Source organism: Zingiber officinale, chromosome 2B (genome assembly GCF_018446385.1).
Source record: "Zingiber officinale cultivar Zhangliang chromosome 2B, Zo_v1.1, whole genome shotgun sequence".
NCBI classification, from domain to species: Eukaryota; Viridiplantae; Streptophyta; class Magnoliopsida; order Zingiberales; family Zingiberaceae; genus Zingiber; species Zingiber officinale.
This window is the reverse complement of record NC_055989.1, coordinates 129,291,306-129,315,736: the sequence shown is the minus strand read 5'-3', so window position 1 is coordinate 129,315,736 and position 24,431 is coordinate 129,291,306. Positions and strand designations below refer to the sequence as shown.

At 37.4% G+C, this 24,431-nt stretch overlaps 1 pseudogene; it reads right to left on the bottom strand.

Annotated features, from left to right (window-relative positions):
* Window positions 1–1,574: 1,574 nt before the first annotated feature.
* On the bottom strand, window positions 1,575–24,316 carry LOC122048692 (annotated as a pseudogene).
* Window positions 24,317–24,431: the final 115 nt, after the last annotated feature.

Sequence of the window (24,431 nt, the reverse complement as noted above, 5' to 3'; positions counted from 1 at the left end):
ACCCTCCGACGCTCAAGTCAGGCAACGAAGAAGCAGAGTAACGTTACTGTGGCTACAGTGATCCAGATTGCATACCTCCGTCGAAGTATGGGGGTCCTTATATAGGACCCCGGGGAGGCGCGGACACGCTTCTCGATGCGTGCATGCTTCCCTAAACATACCTCAATATGGTTGTGTCAGGAAAGTACGCCTGACGTCATTCCGCAATCGTCCGAGCATATTCCGGATGTGATGGTGGAAGCTTCCACCGTACGATATTCTGTTCGCTCCGGCCGCCGACCATGCTGTTTGTCGACGGCAGGTGTCTTGAGGACGAAGTTACCAGTTGTCCTTTCTGTCTTCTAGCGTTCCTATCTGTTCCCGGGCCGAGCGGACCAGCCGCTCGGCGCTCATGGCCTCCGAGAAGCCTTGTTCACGTGCTCGGCTAGGATTGGCGCCTTATTATCCTGCGTTTCGGCCGAGCGACCTGTCAGCCCGGCCCATATATCTTTTTACCTTGAGTATCGGAACCCGACCCCTGGTCGGGCTATCTTTCGTTCGGTCCGGGAGATCCTTGGCCAGATGTCCGGTGGGCCGGATGCTGGTCGACCGGATGCTTGATCGGGCCCGTCACTCCGTTGGTCGGGCTATCTTTCGTCCGGTCTGGGAGACCCTTGGCCAGATGTCCGGTCGGCCGGATGCTGGTCGGCCGGATGCTTGGTCGGCCCGACCTCTGGCTTGACCCTCTTGACCATTGACCTCCACGTGCCGTTGACCTCCCGCCAACTAGTGATCCCTCGTCCTTACCACCGGATCAAAGTAGTATTTTCAAAAAAATATTTCTTTAGAGTAAAATTATTACCTATAAAATAATAATAGTACACCAAAATACTCAATTACAACTTATTAAAATTGTTCCAACATAATATTTAAAATCATTTTAATTTCACTAAAATTACTTCAATATTATACTTTTGTAATAAATAGCAATTTTAACTAGAGTTGTTATGATAATATTAAAATATAAATATAAATATCTTTTAAAAAAATAAGAAGATAATAAAAGTAAAAAATAATAATACCTTTTTAATTTTTATTCTTTAATGTTTAATATTTATAATTGGGTAGGAGCACGTGCTTAATTTGTTTGTCTTTACCCTCCCAAGTTGGCTTTAGGGCAAGAGTCAGATGACATCATTCACATCAAAGATGTTTCTATTTTCATCACATTTAATCGGAATACAATTGAAAATTGATCTCAAAATTTATTAGAACATCGTACCAATATCGACTATGCCAACTGTAGGGGCTTCATCACATTTAACATGATCATTATATTTTTCATCATCCTTATTCATTGAACGAATTTTTTTTAGCAATTTAAGGTTAAACAAAATTCTAATTCCATTATATATATATATATATATATCAAATTGTTGACTCTTCGTAGTTGAAGTTAAGAAGAATTTTATCTTAGATTAGCAAATAGTTTTATGTGCTTGTTAGAGTAACGTGTTAATATTCTCTTGTAACTAGTTTAGAATAATAGAAGAAATTAAAATGATTAAACAGAAAGATAGTGACACAGACCAAAACTATCTCTTAAATTGCCTCGTATGGTTGCCGAGAACCTTCCGCACGTTGGAAGTTCTTGCAGAACTGAAGGTACAGTAGAACTGGTTGCAGAATTCAACGAACTCATAATTCAGACTTAAAACTTATTGTATGTATTGTTTTTGCATCATGTTATTTACATCAAATTTTTAATGATACGTCTGAAGAATTGTATTGGAGTATTTTGTTGGTATCCAGAGCATACGGAATACAACCGAAATGAGTAACTAAATCAAGCTTAAATGGAAAGAAATGCACATTGGCAAGTTAGCCCAAAAGGATAGAATCTGCAGTCTAACGACATGGAATGGCTGGTCGGATTGGAAAAAATCAGACCTGTATCCTGCTTCAGTTTGGCTTAGTAAAAACTCGCTGGTTTTCATCAAACTGTGCTGATCACACAGTTCAGTAAGAGCAAATGCTGGGAAGATCCATGTACTAGGACAGTTTGCTTTTCATTTTAAGCAGGCAAAGATTAAGCTCCAGTTTTTATAAAAAATGACGACTACAAGTCAGAGATAGTTCGTTCTGGCACGAATGTTTTAGAACATCCAATTCATGTGGAGGTTATGACTTGAGTTTCATAAGAAAACGGAGAACAGATAAATCACTTCCAACTTATAAAGATGTGTCCGACTATGGCAATACGACTGAAATGAGTAAACTACATCAAGCAGAATAGAGACCTTCATGGTTGGGACCAAATTACATTGGAAGAAAAGCAATAGAGGTTGTTTTCATGATTCGAACCCGTGATCTTTTTGGTCATATGACAACAACTTTACTGTTGTGTCAAGACTCCCCTTCACAATCAGGTACTCCATATTGATATTATTATGCTCAGAGAAAACAATTTTCTCAATTAAATATATAGTGATGATATACATACAGCCGTATTGGTCATAGCACTTAGTTCATTCCATGAATGATGAACCTGATCATCAGCCTTAAATTCCACAAAGTTTCCAGTCATAAAGATGGTGCCTCCGTTGACCTTATGGATGGATACAAGCAGAAGAAACTAAGACAAAACTGTTGTAAAAATGAAATGGAATGAACAAAAAAGAATCTAGACATTCAAAAGCATAGGTGACAACATTATTAAGAAAATCAAATATCATAATTTACAAAAGAATTTGATAACAAGAGTCATATATTCCAGGAAAGAAGAAATACCTCATTCAACTTCTCCCAAACCAAGTCGTTCATATATCCCCGATCTGTAGCTAAAAGATATAGTTCACCATTATACTGCACAAAATAATAAGTTGGGAGGTATCCATTAAGGATAGCAAAGTAATACATCATTAGTTTGTACAGGCATTAATATAATCTACTGTATCTCATTGAAGCAAGAGACATATGAGAGGTCAATTGCTCAAATACTTCATCCCTTGGATGTACCTTAAACATAGTGCTGAAGTGATTATTTCTGAACAATATGCAGAGCTCCCCTTCCTTTAAAACTTCTTGCAAACAAAATAGGCTGTGAAAGAAAAAGAAAATTTTAAACAATATACAAGAAGTGCAGGAACATGGAAAAGGACATAAAAAAACAATCGCATGATGAAACTTCACCCATAAATTGTCAATTGGCAACTACTGTGTTACAGAAAATTCGTTATCAGACACCCTAGAAACAAGAATAAGTATTATTTTGCAGAAACTTTGACAAGATTGAAAAATCAAAAGAAACCACAATATTAAAACTAAGTCTCCAATAAACAAAAACAAGTACTTATCTTACATTGTTCGTGAACAACACTATCTTTTATATTTGCAGTGTGGTCAGTAGCTTCTATTTTCTAAGCTTGCACAGCAAGAATCATTTCACCTTCATAAACTGGCTCCGGATTAACACATGCTGCAGGTCCAGATTTAATGATGCAATCTTCTTCTTCATAAATGCGTTCATTCTCCTGGAGGCTTGAGGCTTGAGGCTATGCAACCAGAAACATTTGAAAGCTCATAACCTCCACTTTCAGTAGCAATGGATATACGAGTAGGATTTTCATGAACTGGATCTCTGAGGTCATCATGGAATGATTGTTTGAGAGACTGGCCATTTTCTGAAGCTGCTATAAGGTTATTGGAGCTACTATCATCAGAAAACTGCAAATTTGGAACCTGGTTGGATGCTGTGTCAGTCTGTGTATTCTCGTCTGATTGACTAGATTTTTCACAATGTCCAGATCCATCGGACTCTGCTTCACTTGTAGAACTTACAGGAATAGCTGGCAGAGAGTTATTTTCTGCTAAAACATCGTCTTTGAGATCATTATTGACCTGTGACTGGTAGATAATGCTAGATCCATCTCCAATTTCTGTCTAAAGAATCAGTGTTAGATCCTGGCTCAGAACTGTGAACATTTTTGTTTTCATCTAAATTACAAGAATCATTAACATGAACCACAGGACAGATAGAAACACAAACAGGAGTTCAAACTTCTGATTTTGAGAGATTCAAGACTCTCATAAGCTCCTCTTCCTCCTCGATATCATCTTTCCCTCTTCTTTTCTTGATAGTGGCGGAATTTTGACCCTCAAATAATCTACCTCTTGAAAGAGAAGGTGAGGGGACACCCAGGGTAGCTGTTGTAGCTGCAGCAAAATCAATATAATCTGCTTCCTCTTCACCCTTAATATCTCCTAAGGTTGTTTTCATTTCAAGGGTTGTACAAGCTCACAAGCAAGAGCATTGTAAGACTATAAGCCTCTTGCCACTGCAGTGTCAGTGTCCTGGAACAGTGTACATTTTAAGCAACATTGGTGAATGAGTGAAAGTAACATTGTCATCACAAGTATTGAATACTCATCATAAAGAAAACTTTTACATAATCCCAGAAAGATGTGTCAGGATTGGAAGGCCTAATTTGGATAATGTTTGAGTCCGGTTAGAGGGGGAGAAGGTGAATAGTCGGTTCATCTAATCAAGATTTTACCATACAACACAATGATAAACAAGGTGTACATGTGTGTTCGATCATGTCAATTAATAGAAATATAAGAAATGCATGCGCCGAGGCAAAGATATAACGTGCTTCGAAGACCTCACTTCTTATCCACAACTTATGATGCATCTGGTGCGTCACTGTCAAATGATTCCACTAGACCCGTCCCTTCACAAAACATATTGGGGCATATCTCTTAAAATAAGAAGCTTGAGATGTTTTCAATAAAATCTCTCCTTTCTTATATAATGACGCTAATTGACTATTTGGACAAATGTAGTCATTAAGTGACTACTAACTAAATCGACAGTTGAATCGAACTTCGTCTCCAGTTGATTGCTTATCTTCCAATCAATTGATTCTTGAATAGAAATATTTTGTTCACAAAACCCTTGCATTCAGTTAACATCCGAATCAACTCCTAAGTGGACTCACCTCTCGCCCCAAAATTACATTTCACTCATGATACAGAATAAATTGTAGGATGAACACAAAAATGAAGTTAAAAAATAGAAGCATTCTATGCATATGGAAATAAAGAATACCTAACGAACATAGTCAACAAAAAACATATCATACATATATTGTATAAGAAGAAATAATACTGTTGAACTATTATGTAAGTACTGTCATTCAAGGTGCTTAGCAAAGTAAAAGCTAACTTAACTTATAATCTATGACAACAAGGACTTTGAAGTATAAGAAGTTGACCTAAGGATCGACAATCCAACCATGATATAGACCAATTTCAAGGAGATCAAGTATAGCACATTTCCTTGTAAATGCAAAATCATTAATCCTGCATATAGATATACAACGTCATGAACTTGAGTGAAAAAACACTTAAAAGAAACAACATAAGCTCACTTCCTAAAATGCACATTCACATCAATCCCGATCGCAAGCCTAGGCAATAGATCAATTGCATCAGAAATGTTTTGCTGTTGATTTTTGAGATACCCATCATCCTTGTCCTGCACGGGCAAACAGAGTGAATCAACAAATCAGAAATCTGTAACAAGATTTCAATACTAGACCTGATACAGGATGTAACTAGTGGACCCAGGAGATGACGTGGTGGTCAAAATCATGGTGATGTGGTGGTTAGAGTCAAGGGAAGCGAACATTCCCTATCTAGCTTCGTCATTCACCCAGGCTCTCAGCATAAGCCTGAACGGGTTAAAAGTCACTCGGAATAAGGCCGACCGGCCTTTATGCCAGTCGAACAGGAGGAGTTCAATGCCTCACTCTTGAACTAAAAAGACTGCATGCTTGGTCGAGTTTAAGTTTGGCTAGCCCTATACCCATCTCTCAATCGACCTGCCATAGGTGTGGTCAGAATAAAAGTCAGCCTCCTTCAGGCTCACAAATATCTCTATGCTTGCCTGGTCGGGCTTAAGGCACTTAAGGTTCACAAATCTCTCTATGTAAGTCCGGCCAGAGTAATTCTCTATGCAAGCCCGGCCAGAGTAAAGGTCGGTCGGGCTTAAGGCACTCGAGGCGCACAAATCTTTCTGCGCGTGCCCGACCGGGTAAAAGGCCGGTCGGGTTTGAGGCACTTAGCCACATATTGCTACCCAGACGAATTTCCAGCAAGCACAGTTTATCAATGGTGTTCCAGGACACACAGATTATCATATTATTTTTCAAACAGATTTCTAATATAACTAAGGTAGTGCATCATTCTTCAAACGGATCTTTAATATTATGTAAAATGTAACTGAGCAGTTTAATGTCGAGACAGAGATAAAAGCGGTCGGTCTTACTGGCCGACCGAGATATACGCAGTATAAGACATAACAGAGCAGACTATATAGAATGTGACTAGGCAGTTTAATGTAGAGACAGATATAAAGGCGGTCGACCAAGAGATACTCAGCAAACAACATCCTAACAACTTATCAGAATAACAATTATGTGTCAAAGAATATTCTTCTAGAACCTTCGTCAAGGATTATCGTGTCTCCCATCAGCCGACCACTTATGACACCATATTCCCTCAAACAACCTCAACAAGGGCATAAACTACAAACGACAAAAGAGGTATATATGTGAGTAAGCAAAAGATTTCTTGGACAATTATTGCATATTGGCCAAGTTGTGCAGTTTCCTTTCCTTAACAACCTCTGACACATATTACCACCTCATGTTTGTGGAGGTTATGAGAGATAATATAGAAAAGGGGAGTCATTTCCGTAGGCAAGGTATATTCTCTGAACATCTAAAGCTTATTCTCGCGCACGTTTTCTACTATTCTTCATTCACCTTTCCGGACTTGTACTGACATGAGTGTTGGAGGGCATTTGCTAGGGACTCTCCCTGGTTTTGGGGTGCTGACGTTTTGTCGGCTCATCTCCGTGTGCGCAGGATCGAGAGGAAACCTCTCCGTGGAGTAAAAAAGGTCTTCTACCAGTTAACAGTCAATCCATCGTGACCAGCGAATCATCTCTGTAGTCTTAAGACATGATCAAGACCTATTTTCCAACCTGGCAGACCTGGACATTGTTGTTGGAATCAATCAACCTTCCATGATAAGAGAGAGTAGCTTATGCAGTGAGACCTCCGAGTCATCCGAGCTCAAGTCGAGATTGTTCCTAAGCAGCAAGACATTACCTATCCCAAAAGTTAAACCAACAAGAATTCATAAGCTAAGTCGATTAACTAAAAACTGCTCCCTCCTGGAACACCGTACGTTCGTATTGTTGGAAAAAGGAATTATGGGAGAAGAAATAAAATGACTATAGAAGAAAAATGTGGAAGAGGAGAAGAATCTCTACGTGGAAGAGGAGGAGAATAAAATAAAAAACTTAACTCACTTCATTCATGAAAAAAAGTACATGTTTATAGGCTTATTGGATAAGCATCAATCTCATATAATCATGACTTTTTATATTATTATTTTATCTCCACAAAACTCTTGTTTCTATCATGATTGCCACCTCATCCATTCTATCTCTATCCACTGCCACCTTATTTATTCTATTCTATCTATAATTAAGTTTACTTTTCAACACCCCTTCTTAAACTTAATTTTGTAACTCCAAGTAGATTTTGCATCTTGATGAAATCTTCAAACTTCAGTGGCTTGGTAAAGATGTCAACAACCTGATATTTAGTCTTCACATAGACTAGCTCCACATCTTTGTTCTTAACATGTTTACAAATAGAATGAAAGCGAACATCAATATGCTTACTTCTTTGATGATATACAGAATTCTTCCCCAATGCAATTGCTGATTTGTTATCAATGCAAATTTGAGTTGGTTCATTTTGTTCAAATTTTATCTCCTTTAGCAAGCTTCTTAGCCATATAGCATGACTAGCACATGAGGATGCCACAATGTACTCTGCTTCACAAGTGGAAAGAGTAATAATAGGTTATTTTTTTGACATCCAAAAAAATGTCGTATCTCCAATGAAGAATGCAAAATCGGAAGTGCTTCTCCGGTCATCACAGGTTCGCCCCAATCACTATCCGAATATCCAACAAGTTGAGAATTGTTAGAGTGAGAATAAAATAATCCGTGATTCAGAGTACCTCGGACATAATGAAGGATCCGCTTGGCCACCTTCTAATTAGTCTCTTTAGGCTCCTCCATGAACCTGCTCACAAGACCGACTCCATATAATATATCCGGTCGAGTACAAATTAGGTACCGCAAGCTTCCCACCAAGCTTTTGAAACGTGTGGGATCAACCGTCTTTCCTTCGTCACTCTTGGATAACTTTGTTCTGCAGTCCACCTGTGTGTTAATTGGATTACAATCATCCATTCTAAATCTCTTGAGGACCTCCTTTGCATATTGTTCTTGAGTTATAAATATGTCATCAACTCTTTATTTCACCTTCAAGCTGAGAAAGTAGGACATAAGTCTCATATCAGCTATATCAAATGCTTTTGTCATAGCTTCCTTAAAAAATTTTATCATTTGAGGTGAACTTCCTATCAAGATTAGATCATCTACATATAATGATACCAATAAGATGTTATCATTATCTGCTCTTACATAAAGAACATGCTCATAAGGGCATTGCATAAAGCCATTTTCTTTGAAGTATGCATCAATTCTTGAATTCCATGTTCTCAGTGCTTGCTTCAAGCTGTAGAGAGCTTTCTTCAACTTCAACACCTTTCTTTCTTGCCCCCCCTTGATGTAGCCAGTCGGTTGTTCAACATAGACTTCTTCTTCTAAGTAACCATTAAGAAATACCGATTTAACATTAAGCTGAAATATTTACCACTTTAAATGAGCGGCTAAAGAGATTATCAACCTTATAATCTCCATTCGGACAACGGGAGCAAACACTTCTTCGTAGTCAATGTCGACCTTTTGTTTGTAGCCTTTTCGACAAGTCGTGCTTTGTACTTTTCTATTTCTCCTTGAATATTTTTCTTTACTTTATAAACCCACTTCACACCAATGGGGTTGTGGCCATCGGGCAAAGTAGTAAGATGCCAAGTTTCATTTTTCTCAATTGCCTTCATCTCTTCATCCATGGCTTTTTATCATTTGCTATCTTTAATAGCTTCTTCAAAAGATACAATCTCTTCATTATCATAAAGACAAATGAGATTAAGTGGAGTTGTCACTGTTGGTTGCTACTCGGAAAACCTAGAGGTTCCACTGTACAAAAAATTTTGTACAAAGGTCTGAACCTTTTCCTAGCTACCATGTGTTCTTTTAAATTAAATTTTGGATCGCCTGCGGAACTTAACACGTTTGATCCAAAACTTAATCTATCTGTTCTTTTAGGTTTTGACTTGGATCTCCTGCGGAACTTAACACGTTCGACCCAAGTCACCTTAAGTTATTAATTCCATTAAATATTAATTTCCATAATTGGTTCCCAGTACTGACGTGGCGAGGCACATGGCCTTCTTGGATATGGGAGCAACCACCACCGACTAGACAAAACCTTTTATGGAAAGCTAATATTTAATTTCCTAAAATAACTTTAGGTTAACCAAAAAGAACAATCAAATCACAAGGAAAAATAAAACAAAAGAACACAACATCGAAAAACATATTCGAAATACTAGAATCGTAAGCCTCTTGTATTTGGTATTATTTCCATAAATAACTAGTATAATGCGGAAAGGAAAAATTACTAGTTATACCTTCTAGAAAGACCTCTTGATCTTCTACCGTATTCCTCTTCTAACCTCGGACGTTGTGTGGGCAACGATCTTCCGAGATGAGAAACCACCAACCACCTTCTTCTCCTCCTAGCTAGGTTCGGCCACAACAAGGAAGTTTTACCAAGGATGAAGAACAAAACACCAACCAAGCTCCAAGAGATGCAAGCTTTCTCTCCTTCTTCTTCTTCTTCTTCAAGTAGTATCCGGCCACCGCAAGAGCTCCAAGGGAGATGAAGGATTCAGCCACCACAAGAGGAAGAGAGGGAGAGGATGATGGCCGGCCACAACACCAAGGAAAAGAAGAAGAGAAATAATAGAGGTTATCACCCATGAAGGCACCCCTACCCCTTCTTTTATATTCCTTGGCTTTGGCAAATAAGGAAATTTATTTATAATAAAATTTCCTTAACTTTCCTTGACAACAATTAATTAAGAAATATTAAATAAATTTTCCTAATTAATTGTATGTGGTCGGCCACCTCATGTAGAGCAAATAGGATAATTTTAATCAACAATTAAAACTTCCTTATTTGTCTTTGGAAATTTTAAAAAATAAAATTTCCTTTTAAAATCCCTTCATGGTTGATAAAAAGAAATTTCTATAATTTTAATTTTCAATATGTGAATAATTTTTCAAAGAGAAAAAATAAAATATCTTTCCAATCTACAAATAAGGAAAGAGATCTAATCTCTTTCTTTTAATCTTTTGTAGATCTTTTAAAGAGAGATATTTTAATTTTAATTCTCTGTAATAAATTATATCTTTCACATAATAAAAATTAAAATTAAAATTATTTTTTAATTTAATGTGGTCGGCCCCTCTAGCTTGGGTTCAAGCTAGGGCCGGCCACCCTAAACCATGCTTAGGCCGGCCCTAGCTTGGTTCCCAAGCTAGCTTGGCTGGCCCCTTTAGGTGGGTATAGGTGGGTATAGTACTCTATAAATAAGAGGCTACGATAGGGACCGAGAGGAGGAATTGGTTTTGGTCTCCCGATAAAATTAAGCATCACGTGTTCGCCCCGAACACACAACTTAATTTTATCAATAATAATTCATTCCACTAGAGAACTATTATTGAACTACCGCACCAATCCCAAATTATATTTTTGGGCTCATTCTTATTATGAGTGTGTTAGTCTCCCTGTGTTTAAGATATCAAACGTCCACTAATTAAGTGAGTCACTGACAACTCATTTAATTAATATCTTAGTCCAAGAGTAGTACCACTCAACCTTATCGTCACGTCGGACTAAGTCCACCTGCAGGGTTTAACATGACAATCCTTATGAGCTCCTCTTGGGGACATTATCAACCTAGTATCTCTAGGACACAGTTTCCTTCTATAATCAACAACACACACTATAAGTGATATCATTTCCCAACTTATCGAGCTTATTGATTCATCGAACTAAATCTCACCCATTGATAAATTAAAGAAATAAATATCAAATATATGTGCTTGTTATTATATTAGGATTAAGAGCACACACTTCTATAATAACTGAGATCTTTGTTCCTTTATAAAGTCAGTATAAATGAAACGACCTCAAATAGTCCTACTCAATACACTCTGAGTGTACTAGTGTAATTATATAGTCAAGATAAACTAATACCTAATTACACTACGACCTTCTAATGGTTTGTTCCTTTCCATTTTGGTCGTGAGGTACTGTTTATAATTTATAAGGTACTGATAACATATCTTCTGCATGTGACACCACATACTATGTTATCTACAATATAAATTAATTGAACAACTACAAACAAATGTAGATAATTTGACCAAATGTGATTCTTTATTCAAAACAAATGTTTACAAAAGCTTAGGCTTTTAGTATACACTCCAACAATCTCCCACTTATACTAATGACTAAGCTGCCATTTCTTCTACCACACATCTGATTCTCATTCCCTCCACATGCCGATCAAAAGCTTTCGCCGGAAGAGCCTTAGTGAAAGGATCTGCCAGGTTATCCGCTGATGCAATCTTGGCGATGACAACTTCTCCTCGCTTCACGATATCTCGTATCAGGTGGTACTTGCGCTCTATATGTTTACTTGCCTTATGAGCTCGTGGTTCCTTCGAATTTGCAACTGCACCGCTATTATCACAATAAATTGTGATGATTTTGGGCAAACCAGGAATCACATCTAAGTCCATTAGAAAGTTCCTGAGCCATACTACTTCTTTAGCTGCCTCAGAGGCTGCTACATACTCAGCTTCCATGGTTGAGTCCGAAACGCATTTCTGCTTAACACTCCTCCATGAAATGGCTCCACCCCTAAAGTAAACACATAGCCTGATGTAGACTTACTGTTGTCCCTATCTTATTGAAAATCTGAATCCGTGTAACCCACAGGGAGCAGATCGTCTGCTTGGTAAACTAGCATATAATCTCTAGTCCTTCTCAGATACTTTAATATATGCTTTACCGTAGTCCAATATCCTTGTCCAGGATTACTCTGATATCTGCTAACCATGCCCACGGCAAAACAGATATCAGGTCTCGTACATAGCATTGCATACATTAGGCTTCCTAAAGCCGAAGCATAAGGAACTGCTTTCATGTCCTCTATCTCCTTTGATGTCTTTGGATGTCTCTTTAGATAGAGCTACTCCATGCCTAAAAGGTAAGAAACCTTTCTTGGAATCCTACATGCTAAAACGAGCAAGGATTGTATCTATATATGAAGCTTGGGACAGACACAACATTCTTTTCTTGCGATCCCTTATTACTTTGATCCCAAGAATGTGTGCACACTCTCCTAAGTCCTTCATATCAAATTGTTTGGACAACCATACCCTTACGTCTGATAATACCTTGACATTGTTGCCAATTAACAAAATATCATCTACGTATAGTACAAGAAATACCACCACGTTTCCGTTACACTTCTTGTATACACAAGACTCATCCGGACACTGAATAAATCCATATGACTGAATTACTTCATTAAACCGGATGTTCCAAAGACCTTGAAGCTTGCTTCAGTCCATAAATGGACCGATTGAGCTTGCACACTAGATGCTCTTTGCCTTTTTCAATAAACTCTTCTGGTTGCTTCATATGGATGTTCTCTTCAAGACTTCCATTAAGGAAAGCTGTCTTGATATCCATTTGCCAAATCTCATAATCCATATGAGCAGCAATGGATAAGAGTATCCGGATAGACCTAAGCATGGCTACCGATGAAAAGGTCTCCTCATAATCGATTCCCTCTTTCTGAGTGTACCCTTTCGCAACAAGCCTAGCTTTGAAAGTTTCTACCTTCCCGTCTGTCCCTCTTTTCCTTTTGTAGATCCACTTGCATCCAATGGCTTTTACACCATCAGATGGTTCTACGAGCTCCCAGACCTTATTAGAGTACATAGACTCTATTTCAGAATTCATTGCCTTTTGCCAAGATGCTGCATCTATATCTTGGAGTGCTTCGTCATATGTTCGGGGATCAGGTTCATGTTTACCCGGGATCAAGTCTGAAGACTCTCCCAAAAACATGAATCTTTCAGGCTGCCTTACAACCCTCCCACTACGACGAGGCACTGTCTGTGGTTGTGTATCATGTGTGACATGTGTTGCAGTCTCTTGTGGTACTTCATCTTGTACTGTTGGTACTGAAGTAGACGTGTCATCTCTAAGTTCTTCTTAAACAACTTTGCTATTGGGCTTGTGATCCATTATATAGTCTTCTTTTAAAAACTGGGCATTGGTGCTCACAATGACCTTCTGGTCTTTAGGACTATAAAATAAACCACCTTTCGTTCCTTTGGGATACCCTACAAACACGCGAACTTCTGTACGAGATTCTAACTTATCAGCATCTGGTTTCAGCACATGTTCTGGACTACCCCAAATCCGAATATGTCTTAGACTGGGCTTTCGCCCATTCCACAATTCTGTGGGAGTAGAAGAAACTGATTTAGAAGGTACTAAGTTCAGAATGTACACTGCTGTTTCCAGAGCATATCCCCAAAATGAATTTGGTAATTCTGAATAACTCATCATCGATCTAACCATCTCCATAAGAGTCATATTCTTTCGTTCTGACACACCATTCTGTTGGGGTGTACCTGGTGCGGACAGTTGGGATTGAATCCCGGCCTCTGATAAGTAATTCCTAAACTCTCCTAATAGGTATTCGCCACCATGATCAGATCGTAGTGTCTTGATACTTTTACCTAGTCGTTTCTCCACATCAGCCTTGTACTCTTTGAACTTATCAAAGCACTCGGACTTGCGGCGCATTAGGTAAATGTATCCATATCTTGAATAATCGTCTATAAAAGAGACAAAATATTCAAAACCTCCTCTTGCCTGGACAGACATAGGACCACACAAATCAGAATGAACCAATTCTAACACTTCTTTGGCTCTATACCCCTTGGCTTTGAAAGGCCTCTTGGTCATTTTACCTTCCAAGCAAGATTCACAAGTTGGAAAATTTTCCAACTCTAATGAACTCAAAAGTCCATCGGCCATAAGCCTCTGTATCCTATTTAAGTTAATATGACCAAGCCTTAGATGCCAAAGATATGCTTGATTCATTTCCGAAGGTTCTTTTCTCTTATTAGAGTTAGAAGATGAATTATAAATTTCCATTTTTTGCTTTGTGGGAGAAATTGGATTTAAAGTATACAAATTGCCAACTAATGCACCAGAACAGATAATCACTTTATTTCTTTTAATAACTACATCGTTACTAAATGAAACTGAATATCCATCCAAAAATAGTTTAGAAACTGAAATTAAATTCTTTCTAAAACTGGGTACATAAAGACAATTTCTTAAAACCAAATTTCTATTTCTATTAAAAGATAAGTAGACATCTCCCACTGCAATAGTCGCCACCTTAGTAGCATTGCCCATGTAGACGGTAATTTCTCCTTCAGATAGTCGTCGGATTTCCTGGAACCCTTGCAAGGAATTGCAGACATGATCAGTGGCTCCCGTATCTACACACCAGGTGCTGGTAGATAACACCGCTAAACATGTTTCAACAACTAGAGCATGAGATATACCTTTGTTGTTCTGATTCCTACCGCCTTCCAATGCCCTGACTGCTTGCAGATGAAGCACTTGCCCTTCGGCTTCTTCATTCCAGCTTTAGGTCCCGTACTCTGAGATTTATTCACTTTCTTTGCTGAACCAATTTGTTTCTTCTTCTTCTTTCCTTTCGGTTTAGAAGTAGAACCATTTTCAGCATAGTGAATATGAGAATTATGACAAAACAAACCTTCTGCTGCCTAAAGTTCTGTCAATAGTTCCGCCAATGATACCCTTTTGTTCATATTATAATTCAGGCGGAATTGCTCAAAACTTCTAGGTAGTGTTTGGAGGATCATATCGATCTGGGTTTCCCCATCAATTTCTCCTCCAAGGATTTGTATTTTGTTTAGATAAGCCATCATCTTTAGGATATGATCCCTCACAGGAGTACCCTCTTGCATGGTGGCTGTCATTATCTTTCTCATGGCTTCTTGCCTAGAAGCCCGATCCTGATGACCAAAGAGTTCCTTGAGATTGTTCATAATATCATAGGCTGTTGGTAAATCTTGATGCTGATGTTACAATACATTTGACATTGAAGATAAAATGTAACACCGCGCCATCTCATCTGCTTTTACCCATTTCCTATGATATTCAATCTCCTCTTGGGTAGATTCCCCAGTGAGTGCATCAGGACAAGGTTCAGTCAGTACAAACTTATAGCTTTCAGCAGTAAGAACAATGTCCAGATTCCTTTTCCAATCTATATAGTTAGGACCAGTAAGTCTATTCTGTTGTAGTATGATGGACAGTGGGTTGAAAGTCATCCTAAGAATCACAAATAACTTTTGGTCAGAACTCTAAATTTAGAATAATATTGATTCCTCAAATAATATTATTTTAAATTAACCAACACCTCAAAACACCGCGAATATTGTATGCCACGATAATGTGGACGTATACAAATTCAACATTTGTAAAAGGAGGGTTTAACCCATTAATTTTACTATCTTATCAACCTAACTTTTTGACAAATAAAATTAATAGTTGGTATCCTTTGGTCACACGAATAATAGCAGTGACTCCGATGGGGAGGATACTATTAGACGTGCCTAAGTGTATACCACTACTTAACACTAAGTCCATTAATAAGATTGTGCCCCTTACGATGGGGAAGATCACACGCTCTTAATTAACTTCCTATAGTCATCCAAAATGGAAGTTTGCTCTAGTGATCCACAAACAAGCTCATCCGATATGGAGGAAGGCACTCAGAGCCAACGCGCAAGCTTGTTTGTATCACTTACAAACCAGTAATGGAGACCGTGGAATTTATTTAAAATCCCTCTCCCACTTAGTTATTTATAAATGAGGAATTTTAACTATGCTAGCCTACTAGACATGTATACTAACATGCACACACAGCACAATATAAAAGCAATAAATAGAAAATCTAATTTTCAACTATTATGGCTTTTATCTATGGTTGTCCTCCGTGTGTTGTCATCCCAAGCTGCTGCCATATTTGGCCACCGCCACCGGGTCTAGCTGTCGCATCCATCTTGCTCCTTGTTCCACTGCGCCTCTGGTCCTCAGAAGGTTCCACGCTTTGCAAGATTCGATCCGCGATATAAATAGAATTTTATAATTTTGATCCTATATTCCTCGAAGGAATGCACATGTAAACTAGATCGAACATAAAATAAAAATTTACATCCATCGATCCTATATTCCATAAAAGGAATGCACATGTAACTAGATCAAAAATAAAAACCTAATTAAAAACTAAATACAGCTCCTGCTGTATTTTATAATACAATCAAGCACACACATATAAATTGCCCTTGACATGTCCAAGGGTCCAATCACACATATAAAAAAAACATAAGCCATAATAGTTGGATCCTGCATCCACAAAGTTAGCACATCCTACTATTAACCTGCCTAAATTATGTATGACATGTGCATAATTAAACTAATACCAAATACACAGAGGCAAAACCCTAGCTCTGATACCAATTGTTGGTTGCTACTCGAAAAACCTAGAGGTTCCACTGTACAAAAAAATTTGTACAAAGGTCTGAACCTTTTCCTAGCTACCATGTGTTCTTTTAAATTAAATTTTAGATCGCCTGCGGAACTTAATACGTTTGATTCAAAACTTAATCTATTTGTTCTTTTAGGTTTTGACTTGGATCTCCTGCGGAACTTAACACATTCGACCCAAGTCACCTTAAGTTATTAATTCCATTAAATATTAATTTCCATAATTGGTTCCCAGTACTGACGTGGCGAGGCACATGGCCTTCTTGGATATGGGAGCAACCACCACCGACTAGACAAAACCTTTTATGGAAAGCTAATATTTAATTTCCTAAAATAACTTTAGGTTAACCGAAAAGAACAATCAAATCACAAGGAAAAATAAAACAAAAGAACACAACATCGAAAAATATATTCGAAATACTAGAATCGTAAGCCTCTTGTATTTGGTATTATTTCCATAAATAACTAGTATAATGCGGAAAGGAAAAATTACTAGTTATACTTTCTAGAAAGACCTCTTGATCTTCTACCGTATTCCTCTTCTAACCTCGGACGTTGTGTGGGCAACGATCTTCCAAGATGAGAAACCACCAACCACCTTCTTCTCCTCCTAACTAGGTTCGGCCACAACAAGGAAGTTTTACCAAGGATGAAGAACAAAACACCAACCAAGCTCCAAGAGATGCAAGCTTTCTCTCCTTCTTCTTCTTCTTCTTCAAGTAGTATCCGGCCACCGCAAGAGCTCCAAGGGAGATGAAGGATTCGGCCACCACAAGAGGAAGAGAGGGAGAGGATGATGGCCGGCCACAACACCAAGGAAAAGAAGAAGAGAAATAATAGAGGTTATCACCCATGAAGGCACCCCTACCCCTTCTTTTATATTCCTTGGCTTTGGCAATAAGGAAATTTATTTATAATAAAATTTTCTTAACTTTCCTTGACAACAATTAATTAAGAAATATTAAATAAATTTTCCTAATTAATTGTATGTGGCCGGCCACCTCATGTAGAGCAAATAGGATAATTTTAATCAACAATTAAAACTTCCTTATTTGTCTTTGGAAATTTTAAAAAATAAAATTTCCTTTTAAAATCTCTTCATGGTTGATAAAAAGAAATTTCTATAATTTTAATTTTCAACATGTGAATAATTTTTCAAAGAGAAAAAAATAAAATATCTTTCCAATCTACAAATAAGGAAAGAGATCTAATCTCTTTCTTTTAATCTTTTGTAGATCTTTTAAAGAGAGATATTTTAATTTTAATTCTCTGTAATAAATTATATCTTCCACATAATAAAAATTAAAATTAAAATTATTTTTAATTTAATACGGCCGGCCCCCTCTAGCTTGGATTCAAGCTAGGGCCGACCACCCTAAACCATGCTTAGGCCGGCCCTAGCTTGATTCCAAGCTAGCTTGGCCGACCCCCTTTAGGTGGGTATAGAAGGTGGGTATAGGTGGGTATAGTACTCTATAAATAAGAGGCTACGATAGGGACCGAGAGGAGAAATTGGTTTTGGTCTCCCGATAAAATTAAGCATCCCGTGTTCGCCCCGAACACACAACTTAATTTTATCAATAATAATTCATTCCACTAGAGAACTATTATTGAACTACCGCACCAATCCCAAATTATATTTTTGGGCTCATTCTTATTATGAGTGTGTTAGTCTCCCTGTGTTTAAGATATCAAACGTCCACTAATTAAGTGAGTCACTGACAACTCATTTAATTAATATCTTAGTCCAAGAGTAGTACCACTCAACCTTATCGTCACGTCGGACTAAGTCCACCTGCAGGGTTTAACATGACAATCCTTATGAGCTCCTCTTGGGGACATTATCAACCTAGTATCTCTAGGACACAGTTTCCTTCTATAATCAACAACACACACTATAAGTGATATCATTTCCCAACTTATCGAGCTTATTGATTCATCGAACTAAATCTCACCCATTGATAAATTAAAGAAATAAATATCAAATATATGTGCTTGTTATTATATTAGGATTAAGAGCACACACTTCTATAATAACTGAGATCTTTGTTCCTTTATAAAGTCAGTATAAATGAAACGACCTCAAATGGTCCTACTCAATACACTCTGAGTGTACTAGTGTAATTATATAGTCAAGATAAACTAATACCTAATTACACTACGACCTTCTAATGGTTTGTTCCTTTCCATTTTGGTCGTGAGGTACTGTTTATAATTTATAAGGTACTGATAACATATCTTCTGCATGTGACACCACATACTATGTTATCTACAATATAAATTAATTGAACAACTACAAACAAATGTAGATAATTTGACCAAATGTGATTCTTTATTCAAAACAAATGTTTACAAAAGCTTAGGCTTTTAGTATACACTCCAACAGTCACCTTATATAATTCTTGAAGACTCCTTGTCTTTTGAGGTGGAGGATTTTCTTCATCCAAGGATGATGAAAAAGTAGGCGACGGTGGAGAGATGATTCTTTCTCCTTCACTTGTTCTTCTTCTTGAATCATTACCATATTAGTGCTCCAATTCCAAGCACCATCTTTTTGAAATTCAACATCTCTACTTATAATAATCATTATGTTCACTGAATTATAGAATCTATAAACCTTCGATCTTGCATCATAGCCAATGAAAATGCAAGGTAAGCTTTTATCATCAAGCTTCATTCTTCTTTGATTCGAAATGTGTGCATAGGCCATATATCCGAAAATCTTCAAATGAGATACACATGGCTTGTATTCGTTCCATGCTTCTTGAGGTGTAATTCCTTTTAAATTCCTTGTAGGAGATCTATTTAGCAAATACACTGCACAGTTTATGATTTCAACCCAAAATTCTTTAGGCACTTCTTTCATTTTTAGCATACTTCGAACCATGTCAAGAATAGTTCGGTTTTTCCTTTCAGCAACTATATTTTATTGAGGTGAGTAAGGTGCGGTTAAAGGCCTCCAAATGCCATGAGTTTTGCAAAAAATTTTAATTTCTTTTGAGGTGAATTCACCACCATCTGATCGCATTGCCTTGATAGTATAGCTGGATTGATTTTCTATCAATCCTTTGAATTCCTTGAACTTCTTAAAAGCATCGTCTTTATTCATCAAAAGATAGACCCAAGTTTTTCTGCTGAAATCATCAATAAAGGTTAGAAAATATTGACGACCTCCAAAGGAGGTCGGAATGATTGACCCACATATGCCTGTATGAATGAGTTCAAGAGACTTCTTAGCTCGGTTGTGCGATTCATTCGGAAAACTTGCTCTAGGATGTTTGCCAAGAACACACCCTTCACAAATATCATCTTGAGCATTAATATGAGAAAGATCATTCATCATTCTTTTGCTTAAGAGAAGCTTTAGAGCTCTGAAGTTTACATGCCCGTACCTCATATGTCATAGCCATGTACTATTCGTTATGCATGCACTTAAACATTTTGCAGTAACATGCTTAATATCAAGAGAAAGCATCTTATTTTTAGACATAGGAATATGAGCAATAAGTTTGCTTTGCTTTCTCAAACAAAGACTACCATCTTTTAGTTGCATATTAAAATCTTTCTCAAGCAATTGTCCAAGACTAATAATATTTGTTTTCATGTCGGGCGCATAATAAACATTGGTGATGTATGTGTAAGCTTCATCTTTAAGTTTGATGAGAATCTTACCAACGCCTCTTACTTGGATTTTGGACGCGTCTCCAAACGAGATTTGTCCATTCACCATTTCATCCAACTCGGCAAACATATCTTTACGCCCGCACATATAATTGCTTGCCCCGAAGTTAAATACCACAAATTCTTGGTTGTGGAATCTCCATCCTTTCTTGCTAGCAAAACTACATCATTGTCATTGCCTTCTTTTGATGCGTAATTAGCATTCCCTTGCACATTGTTAGAGCAACATTTCGTTGCATAATGTCTAAATTTATTGCAAGTATAACATCTTACATTTCCTTTGTCATACCTTTGGTCTCTACCTTGATTGTTGTCTTTACTTCTTCCTCGGCCTTGAGCAGAGCCCCTACCACGGCCTCTACCTCGGCCATGTCCACGGAAGTCACCACGACCACTACCATTTTCTTATGAATCTTCGATCTTTGACTCTTCTTTCTGATCAATAATCGTGAGCTTGGTTTGTAGAGCCTGCTCCATAAGCTCTCTCCGTCTTCTTTGCATTTTTGCTTCATGAGCTTGTAGAGAGCTTAATAGTTCTTGCACCTTCATTTCTTTCACATCTTTTGATTCTTCTATGGCCACAACTACATAGTCATAACTTGGCTCCAACAAGCGTAGAATTTTCTCTACAATGCGACTATCTTCAATGTCATCATCATTTCTTTTCAATTGGTTGACAATAACCAATACCCTTGTAAAGTAGTATGATACACTTTCGAACTCTTTCATCTCCAACGATTCAAATTCCCCTCTCAGGATTTGAAGGTGAATACTTTTTTCTCTTTCATCACCTTTGTATGCTACTTGTAGGATCTTCCATGCCTTTTTGGAAGTTGTAGCTTCGACTACTTTATCAAAAGTAGCTTCATCAAGAGCTTTATAGATAAAGAAAAGAGCTTTCTTATCTTTTCTCTTTTGTTCAGCCATTGTCGTCCTCTGTGCCTCTGTTTGGTCAACTCCTTCTTGAGGCGCTTTATAGCCTCTTTCGACAATATCCCACAAGCCTTCGATCTCCATTAAAGCACTCATTTGGATACTCTAATTACCATACTTCAAATCAGCAAGACGAGGGATAGGAAGCATCGACTTGGCTCTGATACCACTTTGTTAGAAAAAGGAATTATGGGAGAAGAAATAAAAGGACTATAAAAGAAAAATGTGGAAGAGGAGAAGAATCTTTACGTGGAAGAGGAGGAGAATAAAACAAAAAACTCAACTTGTTTCATTCATGAAAAAAAGTACATATTTATAGACTTATTGGATAAGCATCAATCTCAGATAATTATGACTTTTTTATATTATTATTTTATCTCCACGAAACTCTTGTTCCTATCATGATTGTCACCTCATCCATTCTATCTCTATCCACTGTCACCTCATTTATTCTATTCTATCTATAATTAAGTTTACTTTTCAACATGTATCGAAGCTACGCTACACTAATCGAAAACTCATAGATGGCAAGGAGAGGGCAAGGGTCGTTGTCGTTATGAAGGATGATCGGGGTCGCTCGTCTGAGGAACTGGATGACCTTTGTCCACTAATGGATCTCCTACGTGGCGCCCACTGCTGGAACACCTTGCGGCTCCTCCGTGGCCATGCCACCAAACCGCCGATGCTCGGAATCTACTTCGCTTGCGATCGTACGCCGTCTTTGAGCTCCACCTTGCTTTGCTTGTTTGTAGGCGGACAAATCCCAGGATAATCGGGAAGCGCACGCAGCAATAAATCTAGAAGCTCAACTTCAGTGACGACCAACCAGAAGTCCAGAAGGAGGAGGACTGAAGAGCAGAAATTGGATGGTTTTATTTATTTTCTATATTTTTAAAAGAGGATGATGTCATGACGGCGAGGGGTAACAGTCGATTTCCAATCGTGACTGTCGAATTGAACCGCGCATTTGACACGTTGGAATCGATGGCTGTGCCTACTACGACTCGATGTTACCCACAAAATTACCACTCTGACCATTTGCCAGAAGAAGTGGTCCCCCCATGTGGGTTCTATTTATTTTTGACAATCAGCACTATGGTACAAAGTAATATTCTTCAATGAGCTGACCTAATCGCAATCGAATCGTTAGTAATGGATGAAAAGTTGACTCAGCAACGACCAAGATTCGTCCAAAAATGGTGTAGGATGAATATATTATTATTAGCCCTCATTATTTTTCTAAATCATTTGTCATTAAATATCCAAGTTAACTATTTTAGGCTTAAGCCAACACAAATATTAATAACTTGATCGATTCAAGTCTAACTTGTACTTTAACAATAGAAGCATATAAGAAATATCACTTGATTTTTTCTATAAATACGGTAGCAACTAAAGTGTAAAACGAGTCAAGTCGTTTGCGAACTATTCGAATCTCAATTCTAAAATAAATTCACTTGAATTCATTTGATTGAGTTAATGAGTAAAACTCGAGTATGATTTCGAGCTCAAAAATATTATCAAGTTGAGCCTAAGTTAATAAGCTCACAAACATGTTTAGAAGCTTTCAAACGTGTTTATTAAGAGTCTCGTTTATCTTATTATATAAATCTCACCTGAATTATAAACATAATAATATCTTAATAATTAAAATTTAAAAGTTTTAACAATATTGTTAACTCAACCTCGATTATGTGCCTAACAAGTTTGAACTCAAGCTTGTTTAACGGTATGAAAAATGATATACTAACGAATTGAATTAAACTCATTTAACTTTTAAAGAAATTATCTTTGAATCGAGCTCGAGCGGTTCGTGAAGTATTTAATTTCATTATGAACTGAATTCGAGCTTAGGAATTAAAACTCAAATTGAGCTCCAGCAAAACTTGAGCTTAAAAAAAACTAATTAAACCAAGCTTGAACCTCTTACTATCCAACTTAGCTCAACTCGATTTGATTACACTCTTATTAGCCACCTATCTATTTCATTCATCACATTTTATTTATTCATCCCTCTTAATTTAACCCAACTACTTCTCCTATACACAACATACTATATTTAAATATATAATAGCCCATTCATAATCAAATTGTAAGGAGAATATGATATTTATCATAATTTATGTATAGTTGAAGCATATTTAACTGTGTCAGATCTAATTGTGATTGATGTTAACGAAGTAAAGATGATTTAGTTGACCCCGAGTCTTGTTCGTTGTTAGTCCTACAATGAGATGAAAAGAGATAAATTAAATACCAAGTGACGTCTTAGATACGAGGATATTTAATCATTAAGAGAATGAATTTCATGGAAATCAACCCTTATCCTTTGCCACTAGTACCAACTTTGTTATTATTGTAATATAAAGATCCGTATCCATATTATGAAAGGATGATAAATTATAAGAACAACTTATAAATGATCTGTCAAATGACTAAGGTATGGGAAAATTTTAACTCTGCGATCATTGATGCTAAAGATCAAGTGGACTAAATGATAAGAATTTAAAATACGATTAGAGGAACTTCACTAAATTAAATTAAAATACGACATGGAGATTAAGAAGTGAATGAGTAGAGAATTTAGATACCCTAAAATATGTAAATTAGAGTAGAGAAACTTTGAATATTTTATGTTTGCTCTTATCTTAACCTAAGGAAGTTTTTTCAGTTTACTCCATAAAATATAAAAAATTATATGGACATTATTCTTGAATTTAATAATAACCAAATGGAGAAAAAAATAACAGAAAACTTTCTCTCTCTTTCGCTCCTTCTTTTCTTTTTTCGTCCTAGTAAACAAGCGGAGGAATCTTCTTTTTCCTGTCCATTTTCTTTCCTTTTTTATCTTCTTTCGTCTTTTCCTCCCACGACACGAAATACTAAAATAAGCAAAAAAACCGTACAAAGTCGAATGAACTACCAGAGTACCAGCAACGGCAACTGACACTTACCCCATCGAATACCCGCGGGACCACCGGCATTCCCCTATAGTAGTTCAAATTGCCGCGCTCGCTCTTCCTCCGCGGCGTCTGGCATTCAGATTCACCGATGGCCACCGGAGACGCCGACGGCGACGGAGACGGAAACGGCAGCGAA